This window comes from Canis lupus, chromosome 19 (assembly GCF_011100685.1).
Source record: "Canis lupus familiaris isolate Mischka breed German Shepherd chromosome 19, alternate assembly UU_Cfam_GSD_1.0, whole genome shotgun sequence".
Lineage (NCBI taxonomy): Eukaryota > Metazoa > Chordata > Mammalia > Carnivora > Canidae > Canis > Canis lupus.
Window position 1 is genome coordinate 36228942 of NC_049240.1, and position 23620 is coordinate 36252561.

Below are 23620 nucleotides of genomic sequence, written 5' to 3' on the forward strand. Positions count from 1 at the left end.
GCCCTCAGAAAGTGGAGGGCTTCTTTAAAATCACAATGCCAGGAAGGTGCTTCCCCATAGCACCAAGATACACATTTCTCTAAGGTACAAAGGAGATCACATTTATTTTTACTGGTTCTTTAAATTTTAATTTTCATCTTTTTCCCCTTAAAATATTTTTCCCCCTCTCTGAGATTTAGTGTAAGATGGCAGCCAAGTTGTTCTCTCTACATATATAACCTCCTCTCCCAACCTCAGGAAAATATAATACATACAGGAAAGAGTCATTAAAAAGGCCTTTCAAACACACACAGATCATTTAAAATTTTTATTTATTTATTTATTTATTTTTTTTATTTATGATAGTCACAGAGAGAGAGAGAGAGAGAGAGGCGCAGAGACACAGGCAGAGGGAGAAGCAGGCTCCATGCACCGGGAGCCCGATGTGGGATTCGATCCCGGGTCTCCAGGATCGCGCCCTGGGCCAAAGGCAGGCACCAAACCTCTGCGCCACCCAGGGATCCCCCTAAAATTTTTATTAAAAGCAAACAATTTTGGTACATGACTTCCTAATAGAGGTGTTCTGAGAGAATAATTATGTCCCAGTTGCCCATTTTATGGTAGCTGAAATATGAATTTGAGTAATAGTGATTTCTGAAGACACCTCAGCCAAGGCATCTGAAATGCAATTTCTAATTGGCTAATAGAGGTTAGAATTTGAGGAGACAGCCAGTTTCCCAGACCTTCAACTTTCTGAGTCACTGAGTCCCAGACAATCTCATAATAATTTCCACTTGCCCAAATGATGATGGAGGAAGAGGGAAAGTCCCAAACCATCCTAAATTTGGAAAAATCTAGGAGAAAAAAGGTAGTCTGAGATTCTTACAGATCACTGAATTTGAGGAGAAAGGCAGAAAAAGATAAAAGTCATGGTTGGTCATGGGTGGAGGAAACAGGTCAGACTGAGGGGAATATATGAGTTACAATAAAGCTAAGTGGCAGGAGTTTAATGAATACTAGTGGGATTGCTCTGGTAGGCACAGGCCAGTGCTAAAACAAAAGCTATACCAGTTTCACAGCCTAGTACACAAGCAGGAACTAGAAAGAAGAATGTTAGAACACCACCAGAACAAGCAGAACCGAATTCTGGTTATTATCTTTTCCACCTTATCCATCAGGTTTAGACAAGTCTGGGAGTTCAGGGTGAAACCCTACCAGAGGTTTCTAAGTAAGTATCAGCATGACTAAAACAGAAACACAAATTCCCCTACTCTTGCACAAATGAAGAAACATGCTTTGCACTGCTGTAGGTCACTGTATCTGATCCACATAGCCCTTCTCCCCTCACTTTTCAGCCATACCAAATCTAGCCTGGAACCAGGCCAAGTACTCAGACAAAATAATACTGAATTTTGAGCTGACATCCAATGATCTAGCTAAAAAGTTTTGTCCAGTCTACTTACCTCTTTTTCTAAAATTACTAGTATGCTAACAAAGGGTTTCAAATTTGTACTTTATTTTGTCCTGAATTATTCATCACCTTTTTCTAGTGTAGGTTAGACTGTAACACATTAGAATTATATCTTGAATTTGTTCCCCTTATTTCCCATTTCCTCAAGAGTGTTTCTCTCTAGCCTCTGAGTGTACCTGTCAAAGAGCAGCCTTCAGTGATAAGAATAATTGTTTAATATGCTCTTCTAGAGTCTGCAATTCCCCAGAAAGTAAAGTTCTACATTATAAGAAGGTACAGAGGACACAGTGAAATTAGTTTGAACCAAGGCCTAAAGCAAGGGGAAAAAAAGTCATACTAACTTTTGTCTCGTTCATATTTTTAAAAATATTCATTCCCAGATGTTAGCTTGGGACATTCACTTCCTGTCTGGCAGTCAGTGTGTGAAGTTAGGGCATCTGAGGCAGTGAGAACATCCATACCCTTCTATCTATGATATTTGTTTCTGTACTTGGTGGCATGCCTACTAGCAAGGGCAATGGTCACACTCATACAATGCTAAGAATGACCTGCAATTCTTCCCCTCAACACCCCAATTTATATATGTATATATCACATGTATATGTATGTGTAACATACACACAGACACTCTTGTGTCTTCCAGTAGTACCACTTGTCCCCTACCTCTGTTTAACCACCATGATATGTCTAATACTGCATTGCATGTAATGCAGGACATATAAAATAAGGGTAAGTGGCTCCTCTCTACATGTGGTTTATATCCTAAATGAGGTAAAAAGTAATATTTAAGTGTATAAGACAATAAAACATAACCCCAAATATTTATTTATGATAAATTTGTTCAGGTCTTTGAGCTGACTCTCAACTGTCTAGCTGCTCTGTGTTGTGAGGGTCTATTTTAAAATCAGCAGCCTCTACCTCCCCAACCCCAAAAATGCATCTCTATGCTTAGTCCAAGAATGCTTATGGGATTAGTTTGAATGCAAACAAATTCCATTATTTATTCATGCAAAGTTCAACTGGATGACATTTTTAAAGATTTAATAAAGCCATCAATAAAACACACAAGTGACTGTTGGATAATCTGTGCTACTGCTCTGAAAAAAGAAACAGAGGAAGTTATTCTCTAATGAGTAGGAAGTGGAAGGGGCATCCTTTTACTCCAATTAGGCCCAATATTTCTTCCTTGGGAACTAGAAAATGATGATTAGCAAATTCTTAGATAGTAGTGCTCAACCATGGCTGCCCATTAAAATCATCTGAGAAGCTCAACTATAGCTGTCCATTAAAAATCATAGCTACACTTTGGCTACATTTCCAGCAGAGAGGTTTATTTAAACGATATGGGGTTGGGTCCAGATATCACCATTTATCCAAAGCTCTCCAAGTGATTCCAATGCACAGCCAAGATCGACAATCACTGGTAATCTAAGAAGATCTCACTTCTAGGAGATCATCCAATTCCTCAACATAGCCCTTGAACACCTTTAAGTTGGCCTTGCTAAGACCCTTCCATTCCTAGAGCTAGGTAAGAGTTAATTTTGCAGCTGATTTCTTCCAAGAAAAAAGAAAATTTTCCATTCTGCTGTACTTTAACAATCTTTTAGATGTTGGCCCTCCTTGGCTCAAGTCTCAGAAAAGGCCTACAGCGTTTGCAAAACCTACTCATCACTCTCCAAGTGAGGCAACATATTTCTTATGCAAGTGAGTTAACCTAATTAACAATTATTAGCCACAAATGTGACAACTACTGTAAATAGTGCACTTTCTTTTATCTTGGTTTTTCAAAGAGATCTTCAGGGAAGAAAAACTGCACTCTTGATTTTGCATTACTTGGCAACTAGCAATCTGTGGCCTGAAACTCCAAACAACAGCCTTTTGGGGTCTCTGTTAACTTTGTTCTAAACTTTACACAGCTAATTAGAAGTGTTTCAAAGGCCCTCATTTTAAATCACTTACTTGATGAGAAATGCATGCTTAATGGGCATCAAGACAATTTAATGAATCTAGAAGGAAAGCAAAGCAAATTGATTATTATGCAATGACTTGCGAGAGCTCCTTGCAACCAGCTTGTAAACAGCAGAGCACAGAGGTAACCAGAACAAGGATGTTGGCAGCTCAGATTATTAATGAGGACACCAATTGTGCTAATGATCAAGCAGTACCTTTAAAAATTAAATCTTTGGGGGCCATAAGAAAATATTCCAAGTTAATATCATTCAAATAGTAATTTGAAAACCCTTACTTAACCCCCATAAGCTATTTAAACAGCTTCAGAAGGGTGAGGGGGCAAGAATTGGGAGCTGTTGAGTTTCTTTGGCTGAGAAAACTTGAAGGTGTCCCTCCCCTAAGAGTTCTGTGGCCTCCACATCGTAGGTGATTATACTAATCAGTGGTGGTTGAGCTCTAACTAAATCAATGTAACAGGCTTTTTGTTTAATTAATCATGGTTAGCATTAGAAATGTGGGAAGGAAGTAATAAAGTAGGTATCATCTTGATTTCTTAAGGAAAGCTATACATTATACTATTTTATCAACCTTGAGATTGTTGGACTAGGATTCCTAATACATCCTTTTCCACTCTTTATGGAGTCAAAAGAAGGGTAGTCAATGTTGCTTCCATCTGTAAGACATCTAGGGGTTGTCACTTACATCTAGAAGAGACAAGACTCAACTTTTCCCCGGCTGTACCTTTCTCTGTCCCCTTTAATACTTCCCATGTGCACTCATTTCTATATCATCTCACATTGGAAGGTCCTATCAAAACACATGTCTAGATCCTACCCCCTTGGTTCTGACTCAGTAGATGTGGAAAAAGGTCCAATAATTTACCTTTCTAGTATGTTTCCAGGTGATGCTGACGTTGCTGGTCCAGAGACAACACTTGGAAAATTGCTACCCTAGACGTTTGCTTATTGCTGACAAACATGGCAAACTGCTATTACAATCAGAACACAACCTGTGCCTTTAGACTGCAGGTCCGTTCCTCTCCATAAACCCAACATTAACAAGAAAAGGCTCCCAACAGACACCTCATTCATAGGCTCCATCTTAAAACATTCCCTTCAACTCATCTAAATGCTCCCTTTCTAAATACATTGTTAATTTGCTGTGCCCTAGTGCTTAGCACTGACACGGTTCCCAGGTCTAAGCTCTGGGTTTCTGTCCATGAACACCTCTGAGGACATGGCTTGCAGTGCCTGTGGGTAATACTTTACCTGGTCTATGCAAGGCCCTGGTGCCTTTTGTACTGGCATGGGCCTTGAGGTTGTGTCTGTATATGTAAAATCATATGCCCTTATATAGAATACCCTAGAAAACAGAATAATAAAATATTGCCATGGAGAAGAATATTAAAATACAAAGATACTATTACAAATTAAAAAGGATGCACAACTAATATATGTACCTGCCAGACTTTTAATTTTCTAGAATAGGAATTTTAAAAGTAGGTTTTATCTGTTTATGGATTTTAGAAAGGTCCCTACTCCCCCTTTCCTGAGAATAGTCTGGTTGCTGAGAGACTATGTCCTGATATTAGTGTGGCCTTTGTACTCCTCTCACCTGCTATGGATTCCCTTTGCTCACTCCGGGTGAGATGAGAGGTGAAAGCAGGGTAATGTTCCTATCATTGATCTCTTCAAGAAGAGATTTCATTCTTTTAACTAAAAGACACCTGCTCTTCTTCCTGGGGCTACCACACCAGGCAAGGAAGTCAGGCTTCTGCCTTCTGATGGCTTCAACATGTTTCCAACACTTACCAACTGCCCTTTGCTTGTACCTTTATAGCTTTTAACTGCCCAGTCTCAGGCCTTCTCAGGAGAGCCTGCGGTAAGAATTCAACACTGAGTGGCCTGAAAGGGAGGTAACAGGACTTACAAATAAATAAGTGAGCACATTTATACTCACTCACTTTGGGTCACTTTTATTCTGCAGTAATAAGTGACTACAATTCAAAATAGTCCCTGGCCATTTATTTACAATAACCCAGTCCAGGCACGTGATGTGATTATGCTTTAAATTGTCATGACCATAGATAGGAAGACTCCCTGTATGAGGTGAACTTCTGCACTGAAGGAGTGGTGTCAACTATCACTACAGCCCCATGGAGTGCCAATGTGAGTGGGCATAGGAATTTGGGAAGGAAAAGTAAAATACTCAAATAAAAGAAGTTTAGAGAAACAATATGTTCCTTTTTTTGTGTGTGTGTGACTTATTTCTACTCTTTTAGATTAAATACTGCAGCTATTTTCCTTGACCATCCAGAACTTTCCAAAACCCCACAAAGGAAGATTCTCCTCATTTCTCCATGGTGAGTCAGATTCCCACCATCTTTCCTCTGGACTCTCATGGTTTTCTCCTAACGAACATCACTGACCTTGGTATGTTCCCACCTCCAGCTTCTTCATGCTACCCTTAGGGTGATCATTCTAAAATAAGAGTGCTCTGTCCAGGAGCATAATGCTTGTAAAGACTTCTGTAAAAAATAATCCAAGTCCATTGGTATTTTACACACAGCCCCTCACAGTGCAGCAGAATCCTCACTTTCCAGCCCCTTATTCTTCCATCATCATTCCTCCATGAACATCTCATCCATCACATGAGTCTACTCTTCTCTCCATACTAGCCCTGTTAGCCTTTAGATGCCTGCAACGCAAAATGGCACTTGCACCTAAGGCTTCATATGGGTTGTATATGTGTCTTCATCTGCCTGAAATGGCCTTCTCCAACTTCTCCTCGTTGATTCCTGACTTCTATTCATCTTTCAATTACATCTCAATTATCATTGTTCAGGCAAGTTTTGCCTAAGCACAGATATAGAGGGGAAGAAAACAAAATGAATATATATATATATATATATAATCAATCTAGTTTTGGCTAGAGATCCTCACCCTTTTCGCTTCATTAGCACAAAGGCTTCTGCTGAATTAGAACAAGTTTTTTGGTTACGTGCATTTCCTTACTCAGTGCTAGTTGTAAATCTATTCCCAGACCTTGGCTCCTGATTCAAGAAAGCTTACAGATGATTTTACAGGCAATAATTATTAGTGTAGTAAATCTGATGCATCTCCTTTGGGAGGAACCTCCTTGAGACTTAGGAGTGATGGTTAAGAATAAGAAAGATGCATCCAGTTTGCTTACAAGGGTTGAGAGGTCTCAAAAGTCAGATTAAAGATTTTGAATTAGAAAGCAAATTTTGGTGAATTTAATTAGAATAGAAGTACGTAGTTATTTTAAAAGAATTCAAGAGTGCGAGTCCACAATAATTATATCCAGAACACTAAGATAACACAGGGAACTGATCATAAAAGAAATATTAGTGATCTTTGAGAACTGACAGAATAATAAGTGAGAGTATCCATCCCCCTAGGTGGGCAATTCTGGTCATGGTTTTCATAGTTGGAAAAAGATATTAAGAGGTAAGTTTCATGTAATGGCTGATAATGCCTGCCATGTTTCTGCCCTCCCCACCAAAAAAAATCCCAGTTATCAATGGGCACAAAGAACAAGCTATGCTGAACTAATCTAATTTACCTTTTAGAAAAGGTCAGTACATCAGAAGAAATACCATATATCTAACACAAATGGGTTGCAGATTGATACTGTTTGCTTGCTTCTGATACCCTCAGGCATGGATTAGTAAAGCCTTTTTTCGCTAAACTCTAAGTAATACAGCTTTCAGTAATTAACATTGGTAGTCTTAAAAGCTCAACAACAGTAATTCATCCCTTATAAATATATGCCATATTAACTCATTATCACTTAATAATTTACACAATTACTTTATAATTACTCATAAGTCATTATAAGCATCTATTTACAAAATGAATTCATTGGCATGGGAACATGCTTTCTTGCATTTTGGGTTTTAAGTGCATTGGGATTCTTCTACCTAAAACCACATTTTTATGTGCATAAAATACTCCAACAAGCTACTGGGGGAGAGGTAGTATGGAAATAACTATATTTCTTGGAGATGTTTCAAAATTAAGACTGTAAATATGTTCCCAGCAAGAAAAGTCCTCATCAAATCTGGATATTGGTGATGTTTGTCTTCTGTTATGGCTATGTCCTTTCCCTGCATAATTTTTCCCTCTCCTTTCATTTCCACCAGCCACTAATCACATACTCTCAAATGTCCTCATGATTTCTCCATCCTCTTCTAAACTTTACAGCTATCTAAATCAGCCTATGGCAAAAACTTTGAAATTGATTATTTATGCCCAATGAATCTGGAGTTTTGCCAGTTTCTTTGAATACAGTTTCTGCCTGCAAAGACCTTGCTAGTGTGGACTTTATCACATTTCACCAGTTTCACATTTTTTCACATTACAACATCTGTAACATCTACATGCATTTCACAATAAATAACATTTTCATTTCTATAAATTATAGTAAATATAAGCAATGTGGACAAACTACAAAGAGAGAATTGATTAATTTTGTCTGAAAGCTATACAGGAGAAATGGTGGACTGACAAAGGAAAAGAGGAGAGAACAAAGAAACATTTCCAGGAAGAATGTAATATTTAAGCCTTATCTTTAATTTGGGGGCAAGTAGGGGTAGGGAGGTCTTTGTCCTTAACAAAGCAATTCAAACTTCAAGATAGGATTTGATGATTGATGAGATTCTTCCCTGACTCCTGAAATCCATTCACACAAAATCATATAAGCAGCAAGATATTAACCTGAGTATAAACAAGGCAGATTGGTTTCCAGACCTACCTGAGCTGATGATTGTTAAAGGAGCCAAAGCTTCTAGAATGTGAGGCAGAAATTATCAACAATAATAAATATAGCAGCAAAGAAAGAGCTGCAAACTAATTTGCATATTCCTTTACATAACTGCACATTTACGGCCACCATCAATTAATATTAATATGACTATGAAGGCCTTCTATGTACTAAGTATTTTATATACATTGTTTTAATACAATCTTGTAGCTATTGTTATCTCCATCTTAAAGATAAGGAAACATTCCCAGAGAAGTTAATCCTTTTACTCAGTATCACAGATCTATGAAGTACAGAAGCTAGAATTCAGTAGTTTTATTCTAAAGTCTACTTGTTTTGTTAGACCATAATGCCTATCATCTTACCTTGACTTAAAATATTTTTCAAGGTTCTTCTGTTAGAAGTTCAGCAAGGTGCTCTGCCCTTAAAGGAAAACTCTCAAGGATACTTCTCTGTCTCTGTAGGCCCATGATAACTGAAAGTACCTTCACTGCAACCTGAAGTAATGGCCAACTATGATCATTATTCCATGGAGTATAATATGGCCACTTTCAACAAAGCAGTTCTTTTTGTTCTCGGCTATTTTTTCCACCTCATTAGTTTCAGTGGAATATGCCTGTTGATTCACAAATTCACCTTCCCTGCGTTGTAGAAATTTGATGAGATCTAGGACAACTAAATAACTAGACTTCTACTTCTCACTTTTACCTACAGAAGATCACTTACAAAAGCCAAAATCTTGGGTCAATCTTACAAGCCAGTAAGATAAGATGCTGTTTAGAGGACCCTTACTCGAAAGCATCTTCCGATTCCATATCTGCAGACCCCAGGAATTATCGATGATACCTCATGATAGAGTTCTTTCCACAGGTACTGCCATTACATCTTTGCTTACCTTCTTCCCATGAGAGTTAGCCCCATTGGTACAGAGATGGAGGATGATTTATCTTTGTAATCCCAAAGCCTATTACAGTGTCTGACCCACCGTGGATACTCACTCAACATGTGTGGAATTAAAGAATAAGTAGATGAATGAATTCACTCAGGTGTCCAGTCTTGAATGAGCACCCCCAACATGCTACACATGGTCTGACAATGGAAGACAAGGAGGAATATGGCACTTTGAGCTACCTCCTAGGGCCCACATTTTAGTGGAGTCAATATATAATAAGCAAATGAGTAAATAAATCATATATATTTGGATAATAATAGTGGCTTATCTTAATAGGCCACTCACTGTGTTCCAACTAAAACTTGAGGCAAACCCTAGCTAACAGAAAGTCCTGAAGAAAGATTGAATTTAGGTATAAGAAAGATGATCACCGATGGAAAGACTGAAGTACAAGGAATAAAGAGCAAAGAAGTGATAAAAATGTGAATAAATCTAAATGAATGCTGACATAAATCAATAATGACAAAATTCTGTGGTACTCAAAGTCAAATTAAAAATAAAATATACAACAATGATGACCAAAAATAACCAAATATTTCTGGAAAGCAGTACATTAAGTCCAACTCACTAGATCCATTTCTCCCAATATGAAAGAGTAGGATATCAGGAAAATTCTAGAGGTCAAAAGAATTGAGAAAATAGGGGATTAATTAAAAACAAACAAAAACTGAGAAATGTCACAAAAAGCACCCTAAAAATCATCTAGTCCAACACCTTCATTTGACATGGTAGGGAAATGAGGGCTAGAGGGGAACAAATAAAAAAGCAGGTTAGCTTCCATGAGTGGGTTAGTCTGCGGGTATAGAGTGTAGTGTGGTCTACCTTCTATCTCAACAGCATTACAACATCTTTGATCCAGAATCAAAGACCCCACAATCAATTTGATAATATCACTTCAATCAAACTCATCATTTATTGCTAAAATGCAAAAGCAGTGTTTTCACTTAATCTCCTTTTTTCTTCTAGGTTTCAGCTCTCATTTGTACAAGCAAAAGGTATAAATTCCTGATAAAGCTGTGGCTTACAGCATGCTTATTTTACCTCCTTATTTTACATCTCCTGAGTGCCAAACAAGATATTCAGCCCCACAAGAAGAGAGCCACAAGAGAAACGGCTTTTCAAGCACTTCCCACCTTCAGCCTTCCTCCCCTAAAATGGCTTCAACTTCTCCAAATAACACTGAATATGTGCCAGCAGCATCTCTTCATATTACACTTCATGCAAAAACTGAACCATGATCCTTCACTGATTCCAGCTTTCTAATCATTTTTAAAGAGTATTAAACATTAAGCAACCATATCTGAGGAAGCTACTCCTCTAACTCTAGAAGAGGAAATACACCGAGCATTTTCTTAACCTTTAAAACATGTCAGGGGCATAAATCAAAATACACCAAATTGCCTCCCAGTGAAAAGCACACTTCTCTAACACAAATACCTTGGCAATTCTGTAGGCAAGAGGTCATTTTCTTCAAGAAATGTTCAGAATGGGTATATTTTCTTTAAAGCATTTTATGACAAAAAAGAAGAAAAAAACTTGTACTTCATGCTGAGTGGCTGACAAGTCAAGGTCTGAGAAAAACAAAATAAAAACGAAACCAGGAAAAGGTCATTTTAGAGAATCCCAACAAGGGCTGCTGAACTGTTACAGAATAAGAGTAGCAATGTACTGCCAGCAGCATTTGGACATTAAACATTGCTCTTAGAAAGTAGTTAAATTTTCTTTTTCATCTCCTGAACTTTTAGGCACTTTTGACAGAAACACTGTTCATACATGTGAAGACCATCTGTGTCTGAACACACACTGGATGAGATCCTCATTTAGACCAAATAATTCCTCTTCCTAAAGTGATTTCTTTAGAATCATAGGTCACAGATGAAAATCAAGATAACCATGCACTGGTCCAATGGCTTCAATTTTTAGATAAAGAAATTGAAGGGTGAAAAGATTTGTCCCTGGTCATGTTCTTAGGCAGTCAAGAACCCCAAAGAAGGACCTAGACCTCTGAGACTCAGTGTGATGGTCTTTTTACCATTACCACTTGAACTGCAATTTTTAAAACATTATACTCAAACATCAGGGCAACCTCATTCTGTTTCTGAAACACAATATGCCTACCTAATTTCCCACCTTTCTTTCTTTTAAACTCCTCCCACCATTTTTTTCTCATTTAGAAAGTGATCCATAAAATTTTCTCTGCTCTCTTGCCATCCAGTGATTCTTGGATATATATTTGCTCAATTTAACTTAAAACATGAAGGAGCAAAGAAAAATAAAATTACCTCTGCACAAAAACAACCATCTAAACTAAGAGGAAAAAGGGTAAGAATGACGGAAAATAAAATGAATATATTCAGCTACTTTTGCTGCAATAAAACATCATATAAGCCAAATGGCAGCTTGTCCGTGGCAGGTTTATTATAAAGACACAATCTCATCCCAAAGAACTTTAAGATTCAGAGGTGGAGCAGAGATCTTCTGCCTCAATAAAAGACAGTTGAGGTTGAATATATTTAAGTAGTGGTTACCTCAGAATACACAAAGTAGTGCATTAGGCTCATTAGCTTGTAGGAGGGAAAAAGTGGCTAAAGCAATTCCATAAAACAATTCAAATGTGAGATAAAAGTGATTAAATGATATCTCCAAGATAGACACTAAAATATGATACTACTGTGGATATTACTTTTAGCAGTTGGCAATGATGTATGATAATTCAAGACTGTTCCATGCAGTAATTTTTTGTGGCTGTGGACCCTTGTGCAAGGATTTCTAGTTAATTTAGTCAAGATTTTATTGAATCCAGTTCTCTAGTGGGAAAAGAAAGAGGCCATTTTTATCTAGTGTTCCATTCCAAGAGTTATGACACTTCAGAGTGGCTTTAGTGGAAATCTGGAAACTTTAACATTGCATCTGTACCTAAGTAAGCCTAAAACCCAGAAGAATAAAAAAAATAAATAATTTTTAACTATCTTTCCCTTTAAATATATAGGTAACTGAACCAAGGGATATCAGAACTTAAATTAGCTAGGCAATTGCTTCCATTTTTTATTTAAGTTGGCTGAGTAGATGTGTCCTAAGTGTAGTTTGATGGACTGGGCAAATACCTTACTGTTCTAATATTCTATGTGTGTTCTAACAGTATTTTTAAAAAACTGGAACCACCTTTGAAACATTCAAAGACTCTTAACTCATGAAAAAGAATTGAAATGTCATGAAAAGAGCCCTCTAAGTGGGTATCAACAGCCTCGTTCTGCTTTTGGCTCTGCTATAGTAGGCTCTGTTATAGTATTAACCTGTTTTTTACTACATTATGCTTCAGTAGATTATAACCTCCAATCTCAATGGCTTATAGCAAACATGTATTTCTTGCTTGTTTTTTTATGCTAGATGAGGGTAGATGACATCTCTGTTCCATGTCTTCATTCTCAGACCCAGGCTTAATGAGTGGTCCTTATCTCGGCATGCAATTCTTGAGGCAGCAGGGAGAAAAATCAAGTCACATGGCAAAGCCTGACTTGAAAAAAGCAGAAAGTATAATTTTCTCACAGTAGAGCAGCAGATAATTGAGAAAAATACACAATCTACCACAAATTATTCTCTTGTTCAAACATAACTTCCTTCTTTTATGTCCCCCAAAATACATTCATCCTCCCACTAAAAAAAGTCATAAATGTCTCATATAGAGTATAAGACTCATATTCTGAGACTTCTTCAAAGTACCTACAGTCCAATCTAGATGTGGCTCCTCTTGATCAAGAAGTCTATAAACTAAAAATACTAGTTATATGCCCTCACACAACCAGCAGACAATGGTCGAAGAGGGATAATCACAACACACAATTTCATCCAGAAAGGAGAACTGGAGGCACAAGGAATCATCTGACAATAGCAATCCTAAAATCCTGCGGGGCAGGTGTTGGAACAGACCACTTCTCTAGGACTGGGGAATGATCTCTGATTGGATCCCAACTGTGGTTCTTGGCTCTGCCTTCTAGGATCTCTTAATTTCCCATTATCCTTCTTCTTGACCCCATATGAAAACAATACTGAAGCTCCCTTAAAAGTGTGAAAAGCTTGGTCAGTCTGCTCTCTATCTGAAGAAGTTTGAAGCCCTACTGATCATATTAGGTCTGGAATATTCACAGATTATTTTAATCTAAGTTGGGGAATCTTTGGGCCATATAACCTTTTCAAAATTCAAGTTGCTTTTTATCCATTTGATTGTCTTCAGCCCCAGGGCAAAGAGCCATGCTCATTATTTTTCAGACTAACCTCTGTCTTTCTCAAGACTTACTTTTAGACATGAGCTTATCCAGCTTCAGTGGGAGAGAGTATATCCTAAGTCTTTTTTCCAAAAACTCTTTGCCCAAATGAAAATATTTACTAGGCAATACATTGATAAAGTGATAAACGCCCTCATCTTTGACTTGTTCTTTGCCTCTAGTCTGGGTATTAATTGCCTCTTGTGTTCAAAAAATTTCTCAATATTATCCTTAATTAGTTGATGATGGTAAATAATTCCAACCTTCAGCATTGATAATAAACCTCAAACATTTAAGAATGTTTTTCAAATGCAATGGTTATCTTTTAATCTTACAATTTATAAAATATAAAATTCTATTATAATGCATATATATAATTCTATTAAATGCATTCATTCATACTTCATTCACCATCATGGAATCACACACACCTGTGCAAGATATTATTTCTTTTTTCTGCGAATATTCTTGGTGAGAACATGGACTCAAGAATACTTTTCATTAACTCCACAAAATCACAGAGGCCAATGTATACATTTCAGGAACCACAAATCTAGTTAATGTTTTCTCCACATGTAGGAGTGAACTCTACAGAAGAAGTAGTTTACCCATTATTATACTATTTAATGGTAGATTTTACCACTGGGTCCTCACAGTTTGTTCTTTCCATCCAGAAGGACTACACCGTGTCATGGCTATATACCAAGAAATTCATAATTATTTCCAGGTATTACTTTTGAAACATATGAAATTGCCAATAGTTGACCATTTTTCACCACCCAAAACCTCAGTTGTACATAGTTTAACCTAATACTGCAGTCATTTTTTCGTTGTATTTTGGAGTTTAGAACTTTTTACTTTGAGTCCTACTTTTCAACATGTAAGGCATATTGTACACAATCTGGGTGATTCGTGTGATTATTTGTGCAGCACTCATAAATAAGATTAAATAACATTAAATTATGTCAATAGGTTGGAATACATCTCTGAAATTCAGAGCGCTGAGAGTACCAGTGTGATATATGTCATTTATACCAACTGCCTTGTGGAGGCTGTTCCTGAAGATAACTTCTTACCTAAAAGTCAACACAGAATCAAAGATTTCTTGTTATGTGTATTGATTTTCCTAACAGTCTCTTTTTTTAAGATTTATTTTAAAGAGAGAGGAAGAGAGAACATGTGAATGGGTGGGGGAGTACAAAGGGAGAGGGAAAGAAATCCTCAAGTAGACTCCCCAACTGAGCACAGAACCTGAGGGATCCCAGGACCCTGAGATCATGACCTGAGCTGAAATCAAGAGCCACTGCCCAAACGACTGAGCTACCCAGTTGCCCCTCCTATCATTCTTTTGAATTTATGTTGGTATATATAGCTGGACCTAGATCATTCACCCATCTAACATTTACTCATAGCTAACCAGGTAAAATGTAATATCTAACCCCTCCTTTAAGTATTAAATTTCATTTCTGTTCATTCTTTAGAAAATCAAACTGCTGCAAAATTGAGGGGAGCATAAATAAATATTCATCTAGGAAGACACACCAATGTGGATTTTTTTATTATTATTATTGCCATGAGAGACTCAGGCAAAAAAACAAGATGATTGAAGATGTAAGAAGGTCTACTAGCCATGTAACAATTGGCAAAAAAAAAAAAAATAGTCCTGGAGGAAGAATTATTACAATTATTTTTCAAACTTTCTGATTATGTTAATGTGTCTCAGTTTGATGGCTTTTTTGCTTTTCACATCAATCTAGTATGACTAACACTAATCAAAAGAAAGCAAGCTTTATCCTAAACTTCTATGGGCAAAAGTTCTAGGTTGGAATATAATAGTGCTATTTCATTTGTACAATTACTTTTATCTGTGCCAAATAAGATGAATTTTTCTACTTACATAAATAATAAAACATTTCTCTTAAAATATATTTATTTAAGTTAAAATGGTAAATCAAAAGCAAAGTATTAAGTAAGTAATAATTTGGGTTGGCATGGAAATTACTGAGAAACCTTGTTTAGAATACATCTCAAATCCAGTACAGTTCTCAGCAGGTATGTCTTTGAGGAGACAATTTGAAATTCTGCATGAATATTTTAATATAATACTACAGCAGTTTTGTAGACAGGAACCAAGAGTGCTAGAAGCTCTACAATGCATGTGATATTTCCATCCCCCAAAAATATTCCAGTAGACATTTATATAGGTGAATTGTCTTGTCTTTGTAGACTTTTTAAAAATAAAATTCATGTACTTTAATTATGCAGCCTAACATGTTTTTACAAATGAATATACTTGTGCAACCACTACCTAGAACAATACATAGAACATGACTACTATCCCAGAAATTTCCTTCATGTTTCCCCAGTCCCTCTCTACCACCTTCCCAAGGCAACTATTCAGACCACAGATTAGTTTTTGCCTCTTTTAAACTCCATATAAATAAAATAATTCATTACATACTCTTCCATGATTGGCTTCTTTGGTTTAACCTAATATTTGAGAGATCATCCATGTTACTGTATGTAGTGGTGGTTTGTTCACATTTATTGCTATAGCATACCCTATTGTGTAAATATACCATAAATTACCTTTAGCAATGGACACATGACTTGTTTTCATTTGGGGCAGTTATGAAATTCCTGCACTTGTCTTTTGTGAATATATATGCTGCTTTCTGTTGAATACATATGTTTGGGGCTAGTACTGTTGGGTCATAGAGTAAGAGCATGTTCAGCTTAAGTAACCCTTCCCCCACAATTTCCAAAATGATTTCACTAATTTAGGACCCCATCAGCACTGTATGAAAACTCCACTGCACTATATCCTCACTTGGTATTGTCAGGCTTCAGTCTTTTTTAAACCTTTTTCTATGAGTGGATACATTAAATTTTAGCATCTGAGCCTAGATGCTATTTGTTTCTAAATAGTAATACACTTGCATGTTTTTAATATTAACTGATTTTTCCTGAAATTCAACTATTACATAAATGAAGGGAAGACTACATCCTATTTTATTTTAAACTTTGCCTAAAGACATTCATTCTATCAAAGTCATAAAATCAATAGCAATATGACTTGAATCCTTGAGTCTGTAATAAAACCAACATAGCCATATTCATTTGCATTTGTAGGTGCCACATTCACAATGATTCCATATAGAAAAAAAGGAGTATAGAAATGACTATTATGTGTGTTATTCCTGTGCTTGTCTGAGCATTTCTATATTGAAATACATATTATTTAATCAGATTATTTTCCTTATTGTTCTTTTTAAGGGCATTATAATAATACTTTTAATTAGTGTGTAGTTATTAAATACACATATTTATATTTCTGAATAAAAAGGACTTCATAAAGTATTTCTTATTAAAATGATGTATTGGTTTGATAGGGTTGAGAACAACTGCCCCAATCAATAAAACTGTGCCTCTGAACTATAAACCATTTGGGGATAGAGAAATGGTGGAAAAAACTGAGACATCTAAGAGAATCCTGTGAATTAGTGTTTTTGGGAAAAAAATCTAGTCTAATTCCCAACACCTAGTTCCTCCACCCATTTTCAGGCTCTGGTATTCTCTGCCACACTGACCATCCTTTCCTGTCCATCCTGGAACACATGACACTGTATGGAAAGGAGGCTTAGTAGCTCCTCCATAATAGAAGTAATGGTCATCCTTACCTACTCAGTAATAGGACTTGAAACACCTCTTTTTAACATCTGCTTTCATGGTGCAAAATGGTATCTCTTTAGAAACAGCATTTTGTAAAAGCAGAAACTTGCTCTTTTATAATCTCAGGACTGGTCCCAAGACATCAAGATAGAGGTGAGAGATGGCCTTTAAATCTACCTGACTCTCCACCAGTAAAAACTTTGCCAAAACACTTTCACTTTCTTTAAATTTTTTTTTAATTTTTATTATTTTTTTATTGGAGTTCAATTTGCCAGCATATAGCATAACACCCAGTGCTCATCCCATCAAATGCCCCCCTCAGTGCCCGTCACCCAGTCACCCCCACCACCCGCCCACCTCCTCTTCCCCCACCCCTAGTTCGTTTCCCAGAGTTAGGAGTCTCTCATGTTCTGTCTCCCTTTCTGATATTTCTCACTTATTTTTTCTCCTTTCCCCTTTATTCCCTTTCACTATTTTTTTATATTCCCCAAATGAATGAGACCATTCATTCTCCGATTGACTTACTTCACTCAGCATAATACCCTCCAGTTCCATCTATGTCGAAGCAAATGGTGGGTATTTGTCGTTTCTAATGGCTGAGTAACATTCCATTGTATACATACACCACATCTTCTTTATCCATTCATCTTTCGATGGACACCGAGGCCTCTTCCACAGTTTGGCTATTGTGGACATTGCTGCTAGAAACATCGGGGTGCAGGTGTCCCAAAATTTCACTGCATCTGAATCTTTGGGTAAATCCCCAGCAGTGCAATTACTGGGTCGTAGGGCAGGTCTATTTTTAACTCTTTGAGGAACGTCCACACAGTTTTCCAGAGTGGCTGCACCAGTTCACATTCCCACCAACACTGCAAGAGGGTTCCCTTTTCTCCGCATCCTCTCCAACATTTGTTGTTTCCTGCCTTGTTAATGTTCCCCATTCTCACTGCTGTGAGGTGGTATCTCATTGTGGTTTTGATTTGTATTTCCCTGATGGCAACACTTTCACTTTCTTAAAAATGCATGTTAGGTAATCCTAATTCACTTTAAATAGCTAAGCCCATGGAAAGTCTGCTTGATATAACATAGCCAATACAGGCTGAAGGTAAATCCATTAGTTGTAGAAAAATGACCAATGAGCACAGCCTTGGTAAAGACTACATTAGTTTGGTTTCCTATGCTGGATGATGCTCATGCAGGTGTATATTTCTAAGTAAATAGCAGAAATATGGAAACCTAGCTTAGATATTCCCAAGAGGGAGAGAAAGAGGTCAAGAGGAATCAGTGTAAGTGAAACAGATGTTACAGCTACAGAAGCAGAAATATCATCTGGGGTCCTGTTATTTTCTTAATAGATAAAACCTCAGTTGTACAGAATTAAATTAACCCCCAAAACTTCCAATTCATCAGGAACTTTTCTTTCTTATGTATATTTTTTATTTTGAGTTTTAAGAGTTGAATATTTCATGAAATAAAAACAAAAAGGAAAAATCAGCAGAGATTGTCTCCAGTGACAAGAATAAAGTAATCAGGAGGCACATTATGAAATTTATCTATAGTCCAAAACTAGGAACAAGAGCCAAAATCATATAATAGAATTGGGATACAAAGTAGCCCTGACAAGCTGAAACTCTGCAACAGTGGTTCTCAACTCTGGCTGCATTTCGGCAGCAGCTGCAGAGCTTTCAAAGACCAGGCAGGCCTGAGATCTATGCACAAAGATTCTAATTTAATTAGCCTGGGTCAAGGCCCAGGCATCAGTTGTTTTTAAATGCCCCCCCCCCCCCCGGTGATTCTAAAACATAGTTTTGAGACCACTGCCTTAGATCATGCCAAAGTTCACTCTACTAAAGGGTCAGATGCCATGACTGTCAGCAGTGGTGGGAAGGTGATTGAGAGAAAAATGATACAATGCAGATCTAGCTGCTGTCTTAGAATGGGAAAAAGAAATATGAAGAGAAAAACATAGCTAAAATCCACAAGTAATAGTAATGGGTAGTATCATCAAGTATTTTCTACATGCTAGGCACCAAGCTGAGGTACAGAAACATGAGAATAATAAGTTTACAATATACAAAAAGATGGATAAAACAAAAGATAAGTGCATAAACATGCATGGAAAATTTGATCAAAGATGCCTAAAAAAATAGTTGAGGGGCACCTGGGTGGCTCAGTGGTTGAGTGTCTGCCTTTGGTTCAGGTTGTAATTCCAGGGACCTGGGACTGAGTTCCACATCAGGCTCCCCATAGGGAGCCTTCTTCTCTATGTCTCTGCCTCTCTCTGTGTCTCTCTCACGAATAAATAAATAAAATCTTTTTGTAAAAAAGTAGTTGACGGTTACCTTAGGAATATGGGGTTAAAGAAAGACATTTTTATTATATAATTGTATACCCATTTGAACCCTTCTTTCATTTTCACTAAGTATTATATTGATTTTTTAAATATTATTTAAAATGATAGCAATTTCTGATCTTAGTAAGGGCAGTTTTTTATTTCCTACTACGTCCTCTAACTCAAACCATTTGTTGCCAGCCACTGATAAAAATAATCAGGATTATTTTGGGATAATCCCCTCTGCTCATTGCTCATTCATTACACATACCTAAAATGACCTCTGCTTATTAGCAATAGACCCCAATACTTTTACCTGACACTGGGATCAGGACTTGCAAGGTCAGACCCATCCAGATCAGTTAATATTGTACCATGGAAAATTGCAGTTTGGAGTACACTGCCAGGGGTGGAGTAATAAAACACTCAGGGATTTACAGTTCTACTACTTATGTGTGGGGTTAGTGCAGGGGCTAGAAAGAAATCTTTGACTGCTGTGAGGGAAGATGATAGGAATAAAATAAAATTTCATTAGCTTACAAACCCTCCTCTTTTTGTAGCTCCCTCAGATTGTCAAGGCTCTACAGAACTTTTAGCTCTCCATTCTATTGATTAGGTTCGCCTTTGATGTTCTCTTTAAACATACATCTCTAGAGCAGAAATGCGGGGGTTATTAAGGATAAGAGGAGATTGCCTAGTCTTTCCTCCCAGCCCCTACACACTTCATCCACTCCATCCGTGAAAGGAGGAAGACTAAAGAACAAATTCCAACTTTTTAGCTATGTTTAACATCTTTGGATGGTGCTTATATTTAGTAAAATATTAGCCTTTATGATGCTAATGCATTCTCAACTTCAGCTTACTTGAAAGCAGTAGCTTCTAAAATCTAGACCCAAAAGGTAGAACTGTAGATTGCCATGTTATCCAAATACCAAATATCATCACAAAATGGCATTCTAATTCTCAATTGTCCACTTGGCATGGAGAGTTAGAGACCCAGATCATTGCAGTGTCCTCATTGCCACAATAAACTTTGATATTGTATTGCAAATACTGAATGTTCCCGTTATACATAACTAGAGGGTTTATAGTGGCATGCTCAGATTTATCTGAGGGTAGGAAGAATAATAGATAATATTGTGTAAATATAGGAGTAGCCTTAGGATCCTTATGGAAGCTGTAATCTAGTAGTAGATTATAAAGGAAGCACCAAGTCCCTGCTTTCAAACAAATTTTAATCCATTTGAAGTTTTCTTTCTAAAATGACACTTTATAATTTAGATTAAAAAGTATCTGAGATGGAATCATTTTAATGGCTTGACCAGAAGAGTGACAGTTTATTGAAGAGATGATTAATATGGGAAAATCAATTTTATTCTTGAGAAAACAAGTATCAATGAATCCCTGTTCATGCATTTTAACAAAAAATTGTATGTTAAGCTCTTCTACAAGAGAGATCATTATCAATCAAATTGATTTTCGTCTCCAAAATTTTGTCAGAAGTTATCACCATTCTTTATCCATCCTCTGAACCAAAGGAGAAAGAGAAAGCTAAAATGGGATCAAAGGAATAAAATCACATCTTAATTTACAGCTCATATTTTCTGATCAGACTTACAAATCCAGCTAAAGTGTTTAATCAATACAGAGCACTTAAAAATGATGTCAGTTATAGAACGCTTTCACCTGAAAGTAGTGCTTAAGCTAACTTTTTGCTTAAAAAAAGAAAAATTTAAAAAAACTTGTTTCTCTTTAGCATTTATTTCTCTAAATTAAATCTAAGGACCAAGACATTACATCAAATTTAACCTACTTCTCTAGCTTTTACTGAAGAGGCTGCATAAAATAAAAATAAATATTCAAAAATAGCTGCCTAAGTATTAACAGGCAGATTTGTGGGATTGTAAATGGACAGGTCAAGGACCTCTGTCCTTGCACTGAGAAGCCCATATTTCACTTGGACTTATTGGAGGTAACCAACAGCTGCTGGGAATACTGCAGTCAGTTTCCAGGTATAAGGCACTGAATCAGAAGCATCCAGTTTCCTCCAGGCTAATGTTTGGAAATTAGGCCTCTCTAGTTCAGAAACAGAACAATGAGGTAGTATTTGGTCTAAGTCAACAAGATCATGAAGGGTATAAATGGAGTAAAAATGAGTCAGGTCATTAAACCTTGAACTATATCAGCTGTAAAGTCACCTTTTGATGTTAAATGATGTCGGTTAGGATGGCCAATATGAAACACAATTTTGAATATATCAAGCTGGTGGGTCTTAAGAAAATAATTATAAATAATTTCTACATGTGTTTAAATCAATTTATGGGTGATTCAGCCATAAGTAGTTTTCAGGGGAAGTTAGCGATAATTTTTTTTAAAAAACAGCAATAGTTGTGCTTGACATGTGAGTTTTTCATTTAATTCTCACAAAACCTCTGTAAGTAGGTAGTCTATCATTAACTCACAACTTATAAGGAGAAGCTCAGAAGATTAAATAAATTGCACTAGGTCATACCAGAAGTGATAGAGCTGGGATTTGAACCCAATGTGATCTGATTCCAGAACATATAGGCTTTCTTTTAAGCAAGGTTATCTCTTAAAGATAAAAGACATCCCTGCCATAAAAAATGCTTAGGGTCACTGTAAGATGCATAGTTGTCAATTGCCACTATCATGCTGCAATCACTAAAATGTTAATACCTTGTTAGCATAAAATAATAGTTATTATTGTCCACTAATCTATGGATCAGCTGAAAGGCTTAGCTCTGACATTCTTGCTACAGTTAGGCCAACTAGCCTAGTCTTGCTCATATATCTTATGGTCAGTTATTGAGTTGGCTGGGGACAGCTAATCTAGAATGTTCTTGCTAAGATGATCTCTCTCAGTTCCACATTTGTCTTCTAGTAAGCTAGCCTGGCCTTGCTCCCATCACAAAAAACAGTTCTAGTAAAGAATGGAAGCCAATAAGGCCTCTGGAGACCTAGGTCCAGAGCTGGCACACTGACACTCCCACAATATTTTATTAGCCAAAACAAGTCAAAAAGCCAATCCAGAACCAATAGATGAGGAAGTCCATTCCACCTCTGGATAGGAAAAGCAGGAAAATCACACTACAAAGAGCATGTACAGGGATGGGTGAAGAGTTAGAACAATGCTTGCAATCCGTCTGCCACAACAATACAGAGATGAAGAGAATGACAACAGTGCAGACCATGAGCAATTACTCAACATTCATTTATTCATTCAACAAATATTACTTGGTCCTTCCCAAAGCTGGTGGGAAAATGGTTCCCAAGATGTAAGTTTCCAAGAGTTCTCTCCCAGTCGAAACACACAGGACAGGCCTAACTGCTTCAGCAACAAGTAGTAGCAACATATACAAAAAGTTGTATACAAGGAAAGCTCTTCAGAGACTCAGTGACCAACATTTGTTATTGAAGACATCTTCTAACATTCACCCAAATCCCAGATTTCCAGAAGAAAAGCACATTTTCAGAATAAACCACACTGTTTGCACAGTTTGGACATAATAAGCCATTCTTATCAGTTAATAATTGATTAGAAACATTCCAAGATTCAAGTTCTCAAATGTTAGGCAATGGCCAACCTCAGAAGCAAACTTTTCTAAGGGCAGCAGTCTCAGCCTTGCTGTGTCTATTCCATTGTCAGACCTTTTCTGTGCACAACGCCCTCTGGATTTCTTAGTGTAGATGTCAAGTAGGAAGAGATTTATATAGATCTTGAGTTCAGAGAAAAATTCTGGCCTGAAGATACAAATTCAGGAGTCATCAACATAAAAATGGTATTTAAGTAATGTGACTAGTCAAGATCCCCTAGGGAGCAAAACAACAAAGGTCTATGAACTGAGTTCTGGGGCTTTCTAACATTTACACATCAGAGAGACAAGAAGGAACAAGTGGGGAAAAGGCGAGGGGTGGGGGAGAAAAAGAAAACAAGTTAAAATAACTGAGAAGGAGTAGGTACAAATAGAGAAGCAGGAGCCTAAGCCACTCTGGAAGCAAATGAACAGAGTATTTAATAAACTACAACTCAAGGAGTGAGAAATGATGATTGGGTTATACTTTGATGTTTATAGATAATCCACATTATTTATTTTAAAATAGTTTAGACATACTTAAGCCATACCCCTGGCTTTTTACTTCTGTGTAGGGTCCTTTACAAAGCCTAGAAGATAATAGATTGATCATGAATACAAATA

General features: G+C 37.0%; 1 long non-coding RNA gene across 1 annotated transcript; it reads left to right on the plus strand.

Annotated features, from left to right (window-relative positions):
- Positions 1-5685: 5685 nt before the first annotated feature.
- On the plus strand, positions 5686-11636 carry LOC111091063. The gene is made up of 3 exons (XR_005373799.1): positions 5686-5762; positions 8900-9055; positions 10104-11636. It is a non-coding gene; the product is annotated as an uncharacterized LOC111091063 (long non-coding RNA).
- Positions 11637-23620: the final 11984 nt, after the last annotated feature.